Source organism: Oncorhynchus mykiss, chromosome 13 (assembly GCF_013265735.2).
Source record: "Oncorhynchus mykiss isolate Arlee chromosome 13, USDA_OmykA_1.1, whole genome shotgun sequence".
Taxonomy (NCBI): domain Eukaryota; kingdom Metazoa; phylum Chordata; class Actinopteri; order Salmoniformes; family Salmonidae; genus Oncorhynchus; species Oncorhynchus mykiss.
The window spans coordinates 3,975,474-3,991,374 of record NC_048577.1 but is presented as its reverse complement, the minus strand read 5'-3'; positions in this window follow the sequence as shown (position 1 = coordinate 3,991,374).

Here is a 15,901-nt window from a genome sequence, read left to right as displayed (position 1 = left end):
AACTGCGGCTGCGTAGAACCTGTAGTGTGTCCCAGTCTGCACCCTATTCCCTATACAGTGCCCTACTGTTGACCAGGGTCCACAGGGCTCTGAAAGTAGTGCAGTAAAAAGGGAATCGGGTGTGATTTAGGACGCCACCCTGTGTATGTTTCCACGCCGGGTGAATGTGAGCCATGACAGATCTGTCTGTTGTGTGTCTCTGTTTTACAGGAAAGGAGAGAGAGGAAGGAAAGGAGAGAGAGAGGAAGGAAAGGAGAGAGAGAGAGGAAGGAAAGGAGAGAGAGAGGAAGGAAAGGAGAGAGAGAGGAATGAAAGGAGAGAAAGGAAGGAAAGGAGAGAGAAAGGAAGGAAAGGAGAGAGAGGAAGGAAAGGAGAGAGAGAGAGAGGAAGGAAAGGAGAGAGCGAGAGGAAGGAAAGGAGAGAGAGAGGAAGGAAAGGAGAGAAAGGAAGGAAAGGAGAGAAAGGAAGGAAAGGAGAGAAAGGAAGGAAAGGAGAGAGAAAGGAAGGAAAGGAGAGAGAAAGGAAGGAAAGGAGAGAGAGAGAGGAAAGGAGAGAGAGGAAGGAAAGGAGAGAGAGGAAGGAAAGGAGAGAGAGGAAGGAAAGGAGAGAGAGGAAGGAAAGGAGTGTCAGACTGAGAAAGACACTTTTGTCATGTTCCACACCTCATTCATTTGGTAATGATGTCACATCCTGTCTGGGAACACAGACAGCAGTTTCCTGTACACAGAGAACTACGACACACACGTGTGTGAGTGAGAGAGAGACTCTGTAGCTCAGTTTGTGTGTGTGAGAGATACTCTGTAGCTCAGTTAGAGAGCTGCGTGTGTGTGTCAGAGAGAGAGAGAGAGACTCTGTAGCTCAGTTAGAGCATGGCGCTTTCAAGGGAAGGATAGTGGGATCGATACATACAATGTATGCATGACTGTGAGTGGCTTTGGATAAAAGAATCTGCTAAATGGCATCTATTATTATAGGGGGACACTAATGGACCTCCAGCACATAGACCCCCCCCCCCGGGCAATGTCATTTAGCCACTGTGAACATGAGACACACCCACACTTCACATGTGGGCAAAGTCCCATTGCTACAGAGGACAGGGTTACACCTCACACTACACCAGCAGCACCGAGAGGGCAGAGGAAACCTAATGGTTAATTATATGATACAGCATCAGGTGTTGCCAGGTCCAGGTTAATATGAGGTTACCAAGTCCAGGTATAGGTTAATATGAGGTTACCAGGTCCAGGTATAGGTTAATATGAGGTTGCCAGGTCCAGGTTAATATGAGGTTACCAGGTCCAGGTATAGGTTAATATGAGGTTACCAGGTCCAGGTATAGGTTAATGTGAGGTTACCAGGTCCAGGTATAGGTTCATATGAGGTTACCAGGTCCAGGTATAGGTTAATATGAGGTTACCAGGTCCAGGTATAGGTTAATATGAGGTTACCAGGTCCAGGTATAGGTTAATGTGAGGTTACCAGGTCCAGGTATAGGTTAATGTGAGGTTACCAGGTCCAGGTATAGGTTAATGTGAGGTTACCAGGTCCAGGTATAGGTTAATGTGAGGTTACCAGGTCCAGGTATAGGTTAATGTGAGGTTACCAGGTCCAGGTATAGGTTAATGTGAGGTTACCAGGTCCAGGTATAGGTTAATGTGAGGTTACCAGGTCCAGGTATAGGTTAATATGAGGTTACCAGGTCCAGGTATAGGTTAATGTGAGGTTACCAGGTCCAGGTATAGGTTAATGTGAGGTTACCAGGTCCAGGTATAGGTTAATGTGAGGTTACCAGGTCCAGGTATAGGTTAATATGAGGTAGCCAGGTCCAGGTATAGGTTAATGTGAGGTTACCAGGTCCAGGTATAGGTTAATGTGAGGTTACCAGGTCCAGGTATAGGTTAATGTGAGGTTACCAGGTATAGGTTAATGTGAGGTTACCAGGTCCAGGTATAGGTTAATATGAGGTTACCAGGTCCAGGTATAGGTTAATATGAGGTTACCAGGTATAGGTTAATGTGAGGTTGCCAGGTCCAGGTATAGGTTAAAATGAGGTTGCCAGGTCCAGGTATAGGTTAATGTGAGGTTACCAGGTCCAGGTATAGGTTAATGTGAGGTTACCAGGTCCAGGTATAGGTTAATGTGAGGTTACCAGGTATAGGTTAATGTGAGGTTACCAGGTCCAGGTATAGGTTAATATGAGGTTACCAGGTCCAGGTATAGGTTAATGTGAGGTTACCAGGTCCAGGTATAGGTTAATGTGAGGTTACCAGGTCCAGGTATAGGTTAATGTGAGGTTACCAGGTCCAGGTATAGGTTAATGTGAGGTTACCAGGTCCAGGTATAGGTTAATGTGAGGTTACCAGGTCCAGGTATAGGTTAATGTGAGGTTACCAGGTCCAGGTATAGGTTAATATGAGCTTAACAGGTATAGGTTAATATGAGGTTACCAGGTCCAGGTATAGGTTAATATGAGCTTAACAGGTATAGGTTAATATGAGGTTACCAGGTCCAGGTATAGGTTAATATGAGGTTACCAGGTATAGGTTAATGTGAGGTTGCCAGGTCCAGGTATAGGTTAAAATGAGGTTGCCAGGTCCAGGTATAGGTTAATGTGAGGTTACCAGGTCCAGATATAGGTTAATATGAGGTTACCAGGTCCAGGTATAGGTTAATATGAGGTTACCAGGTCCAGGTATAGGTTAATGTGAGGTTACCAGGTCCAGGTATAGGTTAATATGAGGTTGCCAGGTCCAGGTATAGGTTAATGTGAGGTTACCAGGTCCAGGTACAGGTTAATATGAGGTTGCCAGGTCCAGGTATAGGTTAATGTGAGGTTACCAGGTATAGGTTAATGTGAGGTTACCAGGTATAGGTTAATATGAGGTTACCAGGTCCAGGTATAGGTTAATGTGAGGTTACCAGGTCCAGGTATAGGTTAATGTGAGGTTACCAGGTCCAGGTATAGGTTAACGTGAGGTTACCAGGTATAGGTTAATGTGAGGTTACCAGGTCCAGGTATAGGTTAATATGAGGTAGCCAGGTCCAGGTATAGGTTAATGTGAGGTTACCAGGTCCAGGTATAGGTTAATGTGAGGTTACCAGGTCCAGGTATAGGTTAATGTGAGGTTACCAGGTATAGGTTAATGTGAGGTTACCAGGTCCAGGTATAGGTTAATATGAGGTTACCAGGTCCAGGTATAGGTTAATGTGAGGTTACCAGGTCCAGGTATAGGTTAATGTGAGGTTACCAGGTCCAGGTACAGGTTAATATGAGGTTGCCAGGTCCAGGTATAGGTTAATGTGAGGTTACCAGGTCCAGGTATAGGTTAATGTGAGGTTACCAGGTATAGGTTAATGTGAGGTTACCAGGTCCAGGTATAGGTTAATATGAGGTTACCAGGTCCAGGTATAGGTTAATGTGAGGTTACCAGGTCCAGGTATAGGTTAATGTGAGGTTACCAGGTCCAGGTATAGGTTAATGTGAGGTTACCAGGTCCAGGTATAGGTTAATGTGAGGTTACCAGGTCCAGGTATAGGTTAATGTGAGGTTACCAGGTCCAGGTATAGGTTAATGTGAGGTTACCAGGTCCAGGTATAGGTTAATATGAGCTTAACAGGTATAGGTTAATATGAGGTTACCAGGTCCAGGTATAGGTTAATATGAGCTTAACAGGTATAGGTTAATATGAGGTTACCAGGTCCAGGTATAGGTTAATATGAGGTTACCAGGTATAGGTTAATGTGAGGTTGCCAGGTCCAGGTATAGGTTAATATGAGGTTGCCAGGTCCAGGTATAGGTTAATGTGAGGTTACCAGGTCCAGATATAGGTTAATATGAGGTTACCAGGTCCAGGTATAGGTTAATATGAGGTTACCAGGTCCAGGTATAGGTTAATGTGAGGTTACCAGGTCCAGGTATAGGTTAATATGAGGTTGCCAGGTCCAGGTATAGGTTAATGTGAGGTTACCAGGTCCAGGTACAGGTTAATATGAGGTTGCCAGGTCCAGGTATAGGTTAATGTGAGGTTACCAGGTATAGGTTAATGTGAGGTTACCAGGTATAGGTTAATATGAGGTTACCAGGTCCAGGTATAGGTTAATGTGAGGTTACCAGGTCCAGGTATAGGTTAATGTGAGGTTACCAGGTCCAGGTATAGGTTAACGTGAGGTTACCAGGTATAGGTTAATGTGAGGTTACCAGGTCCAGGTATAGGTTAATGTGAGGTTACCAGGTCCAGGTACAGGTTAATATGAGGTTGCCAGGTCCAGGTATAGGTTAATGTGAGGTTACCAGGTCCAGGTATAGGTTAATGTGAGGTTACCAGGTATAGGTTAATGTGAGGTTACCAGGTATAGGTTAATATGAGGTTACCAGGTCCAGGTATAGGTTAATGTGAGGTTACCAGGTCCAGGTATAGGTTAATGTGAGGTTACCAGGTCCAGGTATAGGTTAATGTGAGGTTACCAGGTCCAGGTATAGGTTAATGTGAGGTTACCAGGTCCAGGTATAGGTTAATGTGAGGTTACCAGGTCCAGGTATAGGTTAATGTGAGGTTACCAGGTCCAGGTATAGGTTAATATGAGAAACCAGGTCCAGGTATAGGTTAATGTGAGGTTACCAGGTCCAGGTATAGGTTAATATGAGCTTAACAGGTATAGGTTAATATGAGGTTACCAGGTCCAGGTATAGGTTAATATGAGCTTAACAGGTATAGGTTAATATGAGGTTACCAGGTCCAGGTATAGGTTAATATGAGGTTACCAGGTATAGGTTAATGTGAGGTTGCCAGGTCCAGGTATAGGTTAATATGAGGTTGCCAGGTCCAGGTATAGGTTAATGTGAGGTTACCAGGTCCAGATATAGGTTAATATGAGGTTACCAGGTCCAGGTATAGGTTAATATGAGGTTACCAGGTCCAGGTATAGGTTAATGTGAGGTTACCAGGTCCAGGTATAGGTTAATATGAGGTTGCCAGGTCCAGGTATAGGTTAATGTGAGGTTACCAGGTCCAGGTACAGGTTAATATGAGGTTGCCAGGTCCAGGTATAGGTTAATGTGAGGTTACCAGGTATAGGTTAATGTGAGGTTACCAGGTCCAGGTATAGGTTAATGTGAGGTTACCAGGTATAGGTTAATGTGAGGTTACCAGGTCCAGGTATAGGTTAATATGAGGTTACCAGGTCCAGGTATAGGTTAATGTGAGGTTACCAGGTCCAGGTATAGGTTAATGTGAGGTTACCAGGTCCAGGTACAGGTTAATATGAGGTTGCCAGGTCCAGGTATAGGTTAATGTGAGGTTACCAGGTCCAGGTATAGGTTAATATGAGGTTGCCAGGTCCAGGTATAGGTTAATGTGAGGTTACCAGGTCCAGGTACAGGTTAATATGAGGTTGCCAGGTCCAGGTATAGGTTAATGTGAGGTTACCAGGTATAGGTTAATGTGAGGTTACCAGGTCCAGGTATAGGTTAATGTGAGGTTACCAGGTATAGGTTAATGTGAGGTTACCAGGTCCAGGTATAGGTTAATATGAGGTTACCAGGTCCAGGTATAGGTTAATGTGAGGTTACCAGGTCCAGGTATAGGTTAATGTGAGGTTACCAGGTCCAGGTATAGGTTAATATGAGGTAGCCAGGTCCAGGTATAGGTTAATGTGAGGTTACCAGGTCCAGGTATAGGTTAATGTGAGGTTACCAGGTCCAGGTATAGGTTAATGTGAGGTTACCAGGTATAGGTTAATGTGAGGTTACCAGGTCCAGGTATAGGTTAATATGAGGTTACCAGGTCCAGGTATAGGTTAATGTGAGGTTACCAGGTCCAGGTATAGGTTAATGTGAGGTTACCAGGTCCAGGTACAGGTTAATATGAGGTTGCCAGGTCCAGGTATAGGTTAATGTGAGGTTACCAGGTCCAGGTATAGGTTAATGTGAGGTTACCAGGTATAGGTTAATGTGAGGTTACCAGGTCCAGGTATAGGTTAATATGAGGTTACCAGGTCCAGGTATAGGTTAATGTGAGGTTACCAGGTCCAGGTATAGGTTAATGTGAGGTTACCAGGTCCAGGTATAGGTTAATGTGAGGTTACCAGGTCCAGGTATAGGTTAATGTGAGGTTACCAGGTCCAGGTATAGGTTAATGTGAGGTTACCAGGTCCAGGTATAGGTTAATGTGAGGTTACCAGGTCCAGGTATAGGTTAATATGAGCTTAACAGGTATAGGTTAATATGAGGTTACCAGGTCCAGGTATAGGTTAATATGAGCTTAACAGGTATAGGTTAATATGAGGTTACCAGGTCCAGGTATAGGTTAATATGAGGTTACCAGGTATAGGTTAATGTGAGGTTGCCAGGTCCAGGTATAGGTTAAAATGAGGTTGCCAGGTCCAGGTATAGGTTAATGTGAGGTTACCAGGTCCATATATAGGTTAATATGAGGTTACCAGGTCCAGGTATAGGTTAATATGAGGTTACCAGGTCCAGGTATAGGTTAATGTGAGGTTACCAGGTCCAGGTATAGGTTAATATGAGGTTGCCAGGTCCAGGTATAGGTTAATGTGAGGTTACCAGGTCCAGGTACAGGTTAATATGAGGTTGCCAGGTCCAGGTATAGGTTAATGTGAGGTTACCAGGTATAGGTTAATGTGAGGTTACCAGGTATAGGTTAATATGAGGTTACCAGGTCCAGGTATAGGTTAATGTGAGGTTACCAGGTCCAGGTATAGGTTAATGTGAGGTTACCAGGTCCAGGTATAGGTTAACGTGAGGTTACCAGGTATAGGTTAATGTGAGGTTACCAGGTCCAGGTATAGGTTAATATGAGGTTACCAGGTCCAGGTATAGGTTAATGTGAGGTTACCAGGTCCAGGTATAGGTTAATGTGAGGTTACCAGGTCCAGGTACAGGTTAATATGAGGTTGCCAGGTCCAGGTATAGGTTAATGTGAGGTTACCAGGTCCAGGTATAGGTTAATGTGAGGTTACCAGGTATAGGTTAATGTGAGGTTACCAGGTATAGGTTAATATGAGGTTACCAGGTCCAGGTATAGGTTAATGTGAGGTTACCAGGTCCAGGTATAGGTTAATGTGAGGTTACCAGGTCCAGGTATAGGTTAATGTGAGGTTACCAGGTCCAGGTATAGGTTAATGTGAGGTTACCAGGTCCAGGTATAGGTTAATGTGAGGTTACCAGGTCCAGGTATAGGTTAATGTGAGGTTACCAGGTCCAGGTATAGGTTAATATGAGAAACCAGGTCCAGGTATAGGTTAATGTGAGGTTACCAGGTCCAGGTATAGGTTAATATGAGCTTAACAGGTATAGGTTAATATGAGGTTACCAGGTCCAGGTATAGGTTAATATGAGCTTAACAGGTATAGGTTAATATGAGGTTACCAGGTCCAGGTATAGGTTAATATGAGGTTACCAGGTATAGGTTAATGTGAGGTTGCCAGGTCCAGGTATAGGTTAATATGAGGTTGCCAGGTCCAGGTATAGGTTAATGTGAGGTTACCAGGTCCAGATATAGGTTAATATGAGGTTACCAGGTCCAGGTATAGGTTAATATGAGGTTACCAGGTCCAGGTATAGGTTAATGTGAGGTTACCAGGTCCAGGTATAGGTTAATATGAGGTTGCCAGGTCCAGGTATAGGTTAATGTGAGGTTACCAGGTACAGGTTAATGTGAGGTTACCAGGTCCAGGTATAGGTTAATGTGAGGTTACCAGGTATAGGTTAATGTGAGGTTACCAGGTCCAGGTATAGGTTAATATGAGGTTACCAGGTCCAGGTATAGGTTAATGTGAGGTTACCAGGTCCAGGTATAGGTTAATATGAGGTTGCCAGGTCCAGGTATAGGTTAATGTGAGGTTACCAGGTCCAGGTACAGGTTAATATGAGGTTGCCAGGTCCAGGTATAGGTTAATGTGAGGTTACCAGGTATAGGTTAATGTGAGGTTACCAGGTCCAGGTATAGGTTAATGTGAGGTTACCAGGTATAGGTTAATGTGAGGTTACCAGGTCCAGGTATAGGTTAATATGAGGTTACCAGGTCCAGGTATAGGTTAATGTGAGGTTACCAGGTCCAGGTATAGGTTAATGTGAGGTTACCAGGTCCAGGTACAGGTTAATATGAGGTTGCCAGGTCCAGGTATAGGTTGATGTGAGGTTACCAGGTCCAGGTATAGGTTAATGTGAGGTTACCAGGTATAGGTTAATGTGAGGTTACCAGGTATAGGTTAATATGAGGTTACCAGGTCCAGGTATAGGTTAATGTGAGGTTACCAGGTCCAGGTATAGGTTAATGTGAGGTTACCAGGTCCAGGTATAGGTTAATGTGAGGTTACCAGGTCCAGGTATAGGTTAATGTGAGGTTACCAGGTATAGGTTAATGTGAGGTTACCAGGTCCAGGTATAGGTTAATGTGAGGTTACCAGGTCCAGGTATAGGTTAATATGAGAAACCAGGTCCAGGTATAGGTTAATGTGAGGTTACCAGGTCCAGGTATAGGTTAATATGAGCTTAACAGGTATAGGTTAATATGAGGTTACCAGGTCCAGGTATAGGTTAATATGAGCTTAACAGGTATAGGTTAATATGAGGTTACCAGGTCCAGGTATAGGTTAATGTGAGGTTACCAGGTCCAGGTATAGGTTAATATGAGTTTGCCAGGTCCAGGTATAGGTTAATGTGAGGTTACCAGGTCCAGGTATAGGTTAATGTGAGGTTACCAGGTCCAGGTACAGGTTAATATGAGGTTGCCAGGTCCAGGTATAGGTTAATGTGAGGTTACCAGGTCCAGGTATAGGTTAATGTGAGGTTACCAGGTATAGGTTAATGTGAGGTTACCAGGTCCAGGTATAGGTTAATATGAGGTTACCAGGTCCAGGTATAGGTTAATGTGAGGTTACCAGGTCCAGGTATAGGTTAATGTGAGGTTACCAGGTCCAGGTATAGGTTAATGTGAGGTTACCAGGTCCAGGTATAGGTTAATGTGAGGTTACCAGGTCCAGGTATAGGTTAATGTGAGGTTACCAGGTCCAGGTATAGGTTAATGTGAGGTTACCAGGTCTAGGTATAGGTTAATATGAGAAACCAGGTCCAGGTATAGGTTAATGTGAGGTTACCAGGTCCAGGTATAGGTTAATATGAGCTTAACAGGTATAGGTTAATATGAGGTTACCAGGTCCAGGTATATGTTAATATGAGCTTAACAGGTATAGGTTAATATGAGGTTACTATGTCCAGGTATAGGTTAATATGAGGTTACCAGGTATAGGTTAATGTGAGGTTGCCAGGTCCAGGTATAGGTTAATATGAGATTGCCAGGTCCAGGTATAGGTTAATGTGAGGTTACCAGGTCCAGATATAGGCTAATATGAGGTTACCAGGTCCAGGTATAGGTTAATATGAGGTTACCAGGTCCAGGTATAGGTTAATGTGAGGTTACCAGGTCCAGGTATAGGTTAATATGAGCTTAACAGGTATAGGTTAATATGAGGTTACCAGGTCCAGGTATAGGTTAATATGAGCTTAACAGGTATATGTTAATATGAGGTTACCAGGTCCAGGTATAGGTTAATATGAGCTTAACAGGTATAGGTTAATATGCGGTTACCAGGTCCAGGTATAGGTTAATATGAGCTTAACAGGTATAGGTTAATGTGAGGTTACCAGGTCCAGGTATAGGTTAATGTGAGGTTACCAGGTCCAGGTATAGGTTAATATGAGGTAGCCAGGTCCAGGTATAGGTTAATGTGAGGTTACCAGGTCCAGGTATAGGTTAATGTGAGGTTACCAGGTCCAGGTATAGGTTAATGTGAGGTTACCAGGTATAGGTTAATGTGAGGTTACCAGGTCCAGGTATAGGTTAATATGAGGTTACCAGGTCCAGGTATAGATTAATGTGAGGTTACCAGGTCCAGGTATAGGTTAATGTGAGGTTACCAGGTCCAGGTATAGGTTAATGTGAGGTTACCAGGTCCAGGTACAGGTTAATATGAGGTTGCCAGGTCCAGGTATAGGTTAATGTGAGGTTACCAGGTCCAGGTATAGGTTAATGTGAGGTTACCAGGTATAGGTTAATGTGAGGTTACCAGGTCCAGGTATAGGTTAATATGAGGTTACCAGGTCCAGGTATAGGTTAATGTGAGGTTACCAGGTCCAGGTATAGGTTAATGTGAGGTTACCAGGTCCAGGTATAGGTTAATGTGAGGTTACCAGGTCCAGGTATAGGTTAATGTGAGGTTACCAGGTCCAGGTATAGGTTAATATGAGAAACCAGGTCCAGGTATAGGTTAATGTGAGGTTACCAGGTCCAGGTATAGGTTAATATGAGCTTAACAGGTATAGGTTAATATGAGGTTACCAGGTCCAGGTATAGGTTAATATGAGGTTACCAGGTATAGGTTAATGTGAGGGTTGCCAGGTCCAGGTATAGGTTAATATGAGGTTGCCAGGTCCAGGTATAGGTTAATGTGAGGTTACCAGGTCCAGATATAGGTTAATATGAGGTTGCCAGGTCCAGGTATAGGTTAATATGAGGTTACCAGGTCCAGGTATAGGTTAATGTGAGGTTACCAGGTCCAGGTATAGGTTAATATGAGGTTGCCAGGTCCAGGTATAGGTTAATGTGAGGTTACCAGGTCCAGGTATAGGTTAATATGAGGTTACCAGGTCCAGGTATAGGTTAATGTGAGGTTACCAGGTCCAGGTATAGGTTAATGTGAGGTTACCAGGTCCAGGTATAGGTTAATGTGAGGTTACCAGGTCCAGGTACAGGTTAATATGAGGTTGCCAGGTCCAGGTATAGGTTAATGTGAGGTTACCAGGTCCAGGTATAGGTTAATGTGAGGTTACCAGGTATAGGTTAATGTGAGGTTACCAGGTCCAGGTATAGGTTAATGTGAGGTTACCAGGTCCAGGTATAGGTTAATGTGAGGTTACCAGGTATAGGTTAATGTGAGGTTACCAGGTCCAGGTATAGGTTAATGTGAGGTTACCAGGTCCAGGTATAGGTTAATATGATAAACCAGGTCCAGGTATAGGTTAATGTGAGGTTACCAGGTCCAGGTATAGGTTAATATGAGCTTAACAGGTATAGGTTAATATGAGGTTACCAGGTCCAGGTATAGGTTAATATGAGCTTAACAGGTATAGGTTAATATGAGGTTACCAGGTCCAGGTATAGGTTAATATGAGGTTACCAGGTATAGGTTAATGTGAGGTTGCCAGGTCCAGGTATAGGTTAATATGAGGTTGCCAGGTCCAGGTATAGGTTAATGTGAGGTTACCAGGTCCAGATATAGGCTAATATGAGGTTACCAGGTCCAGGTATAGGTTAATATGAGGTTACCAGGTCCAGGTATAGGTTAATGTGAGGTTACTAGGTCCAGGTATAGGTTAATATGAGGTTACCAGGTCCAGGTATAGGTTAATATGAGGTTACCAGGTCCAGGTATAGGTTAATGTGAGAAACCAGGTCCAGGTATAGGTTAATGTGAGGTTACCAGGTCCAGGTATAGGTTAATATGAGGTTACCAGGTCCAGGTATAAGTTAATGTGAGGTTACCAGGTCCAGGTATAGGTTAATATGAGGTTACCAGGTCCAGGTATAGGTTAATGTGAGGTTACCAGGTCCAGGTATAGGTTAATATGAGGTTGCCAGGTCCAGGTATAGGTTAATGTGAGGTTGCCAGGTCCAGGTATAGGTTAATGTGAGGTTACCAGGTCCAGGTATAGGTTAATATGAGGTTACCAGGTCCAGGTATAGGTTAATATGAGGTTACCAGGTCCAGGTATAGGTTAATGTGAGAAACCAGGTCCAGGTATAGGTTAATGTGAGGTTACCAGGTCCAGGTATAGGTTAATATGAGGTTGCCAGGTCCAGGTATAGGTTAATGTGAGGTTACCAGGTCCAGGTATAGGTTAATATGAGGTTACCAGGTCCAGGTATAGGTTAATGTGAGGTTACCAGGTATAGGTTAATATGAGGTAGCCAGGTCCAGGTTAAAATGAGGTTGCCAAGTCCAGATATAGGTTAATATGAGGTTGCCAGGTCCAGGTTAATATGAGATTGCCAGGTATAGGCTAATATGAGGTTGCCAGATCCAGGTATAGGCTAATATGAGGTTGCCAGGTCCAGGTATAGGCTAATATGAGGTTTCCAGGTATAGGTTCATATGAGGTTGCCAGGTCCAAGTATAGGTTAATATGAGGTTGCCAGGTCCAGGTATAGGCTAATATGAGGTTGCCAGGTCCAGGTATAGGCTAATATGAGGTTTCCAGGTATAGGCTAGTATGAGGTTGCCAGGTCCAGGTATAGGTTAATATGAGGTTGCCAGGTCCAGGTATAGGTTAATATGAGGTTGCCAGGTCCAGGTATAGGTTAATATGAGGTTACCAGGTATAGGTTAATATGAGGTTACCAGGTCCAGGTATATGTCAATGTGAGGTTACCAGGTATAGGTTAATATGAGGTAGCCAGGTCCAGGTTAAAATGAGGTTGCCAAGTCCAGATATAGGTTAATATGAGGTTGCCAGGTCCAGGTTAATATGAGGTTGCCAGGTATAGGCTAATATGAGGTTGCCAGGTCCAGGTTAATATGAGGTTGCCAGGTCCAGGTATAGGTTAATATGAGGTGTCCAGGTATAGGTTAATATGAGGTGTCCATGTGTAGGTTAATATGAGGTTGCCAGGTCCAGGTATAGGCTAATATGAGGTTGCCAGGTCCAGGTATAGGCTAATATGAGGTTGCCAGGTCCAGGTATAGGTTAATGTGAGGTTACCAGGTCCAGGTATAGGTTAATATGAGGTTACCAGGTCCAGGTATAGGTTAATGTGAGGTTACCAGGTATAGGTTAATATGAGGTAGCCAGGTCCAGGTTAAAATGAGGTTGCCAAGTCCAGATATAGGTTAATATGAGGTTGCCAGGTCCAGGTTAATATGAGATTGCCAGGTATAGGCTAATATGAGGTTGCCAGGTCCAGGTTAATATGAGGTTGCCAGGTCCAGGTATAGGTTAATATGAGGTGTCCAGGTATAGGTTAATATGAGGTGTCCATGTGTAGGTTAATATGAGGTTGCCAGATCCAGGTATAGGCTAATATGAGGTTGCCAGGTCCAGGTATAGGCTAATATGAGGTTTCCAGGTATAGGTTAATATGAGGTTGCCAGGTCCAGGTATAGGTTAATATGAGGTTGCCAGGTCCAGGTATAGGCTAATATGAGGTTGCCAGGTCCAGGTATAGGCTAATATGAGGTTTCCAGGTCCAGGTATAGGTTAATATGAGGTTGCCAGGTCCAGGTATAGGCTAATATGAGGTTGCCAGGTCCAGGTTAATATGAGGTTGCCAGGTCCAGGTTAATATGAGGTTGCCAGGTCCAGGTATAGGTTAATATGAGGTTGCCAGGTCCATGTATAGGTTAATATGAGGTTGCCAGGTCCAGGTATAGGTTAATATGAGGTTGCCAGGTCCAGGTTAATATGAGGTTGCCAGGTATAGGCTAATATGAGGTTGCCAGGTCCAGGTTAATATGAGGTTGCCAGGTCCAGGTATAGGTTAATATGAGGTGTCCAGGTATAGGTTAATATGAGGTGTCCATGTGTAGGTTAATATGAGGTTGCCAGGTCCAGGTATAGGCTAATATGATGTTGCCAGGTCCAGGTATAGGCTAATATGAGGTTGCCAGGTCCAGGTATAGGTTAATATGAGGTTGCCAGGTCCAGGTATAGGTTAATATGAGGTTGCCAGGTCCAGGTATAGGCTAATATGAGGTTGCCAGGTCCAGGTTAATATGAGGTTGCCAGGTCCAGGTTAATATGAGGTTGCCAGGTCCAGGTATAGGTTAATATGAGGTTGCCAGGTCCATGTATAGGTTAATATGAGGTTGCCAGGTCCAGGTATAGGCTAATATGAGGTTGCCAGGTCCAGGTAGTGTCCCCCCCAGATTGTATGCTACGCTTACTGTATCAGGTGTTGCCAGGTTCAGGTAGCCTACAGGCTAATATGGGGTTGCCAGGTTTCAGGTATTCTTCCCCCCCAGCCACTGAAAATCCCTGACAGACTGTGTGATACAATATCAGGTTTCCAGGTCTGGGAAGCTGAATGGGTATGAATGAGTGAGTTGCCAGATATTCCTACTGTATCAGGTTTCCAGGTTCTGTGTAGAGTTTCCCCCCCAGCCATTGGAAATGTCCCAGAATCACTTCACCAGGAACCCCCCTGGCTACTGGGAACAGTCTCACTGTGTGTGTGTCAGAGGAGGCTGGTAGGAGGAGCTATTGGAGGATGGGCTCATTGTTATGGCTGGAATGGAGTCAATGGAACGATATACGACACTTCAAACCACATGATTGACTCCGTTCCATTTACGTTCCTATAGCTCCTCCCACCAGCCTCCACTTGTGTGTGTGTGTGTGTGTCAATCGCCTAACCACAGACTATCGCTGCAGCGCAGCACCAGGCGCCCCGCAGTAACCCTATCGTCTAAGCGCAGCCTGGACGTGCCAAAATATGCCCTTTCCCCCTCCCTCCTTCAACTAAATGTACTCCTGCAGATGAAGAATGTTTCGGTCTATTCGTCACAATACGAAGCAATTCTGAGGGCGCTGTGCGCTATGCGTCATGTTCCATTCACCGGTAAGGGCACGTGGCCCGCTTGGCATTCCAGCACTGAGAAGAAGGGAATAAAGTAACTGGGGAGTAAATTGCTACTACATTGAACAATATCCTTCACATCCCAATATATTCAACTAGATTTAAGGTGCTCTACAACGTGTGACATTTAGACCTAGTAGTGTTAAAAAGCTACCACATCTCTGGTTATAGGACACTTACCGCGGTGCAGTGTTTTGTAAATGGAAAAAAATCCTGAACACTATTTACAATTATTATTATTTTTTGACCTTGTTTTTACTCCGTTCTTCTCGCACCCTTCGGTGGCTCTGAGAAAGGTTTTCGGTTAACCCGTCTATTACTACGGGACTGGAGCTGCTAATGTGTGTGCGAACAAAGGCAACGATCAGCGCGCTCTGACAGGAAAGGGAATTCATTTTGATTGACGTCAGAGGCATAGGTCCTCCTTTCTCCGGAGAGAGAGAGCGAGAGAGAAAGAGTAAGTGTGTGTGTGTGTGTGTGTGTGTGTGTGTGTGTGTGTGTGTGTGTTTGCACAGCCATACACTATAAGAGACAAGTCAAGGCCACACCATAATGAGGCTAAAGTCACTGTACAACTTTACACTTCGAGGGTCTTTATTGGCATGGGAAACATATGTTAACATTGCCAAAGCAAGTGAAATAGATAATAAACAGAAGAGAAATAAACAATAAAAATGAACAGTAAACATTACACTCACAAAAGTTCCAAAATAATAGATAGATAATGTCATTATGTCTATGCACAGTGTTGTTACGATGTGCAAATACTTAAAGTACAAAAGGGAAAAAGAGCGAGAGAGAGACTGAGACAATGAAGGAGAGAGGTAAAGAGAGAGAGACAGACAGACTGAGACAATGAAGGAGAGAGGTAAAGAGAGAGAGACAGACAGACTGAGACAATGAAGGAGAGAGGTAGAGAGAGAGAGACAGAGACAATGGAGAGAGGTAAAGAGAGAGACAGACTGAGAAAATGAAGGAGAGAGAGACAGACTGAGACAATGGAGGAGAGAGGTAAAGAGAGAGAGACAGACTGAGACAATGAAGGAGAGAGGTAAAGAGAGAGACAGACTGAGACAATGAAGGAGAGAGGTAAAGAAAGAGAGAGACTGAGACAATGAAGGAGAGAGGTAAAGAGAGAGAGAGACAGACAGAAAATGAAGGAGAGAGTTAAAGAAAGAGAGAGACTGACACAATGAAGGAGAGAGGTAAAGAAAGAGAGACTGAGACAATGAAGGAGAGAGAGACAGACT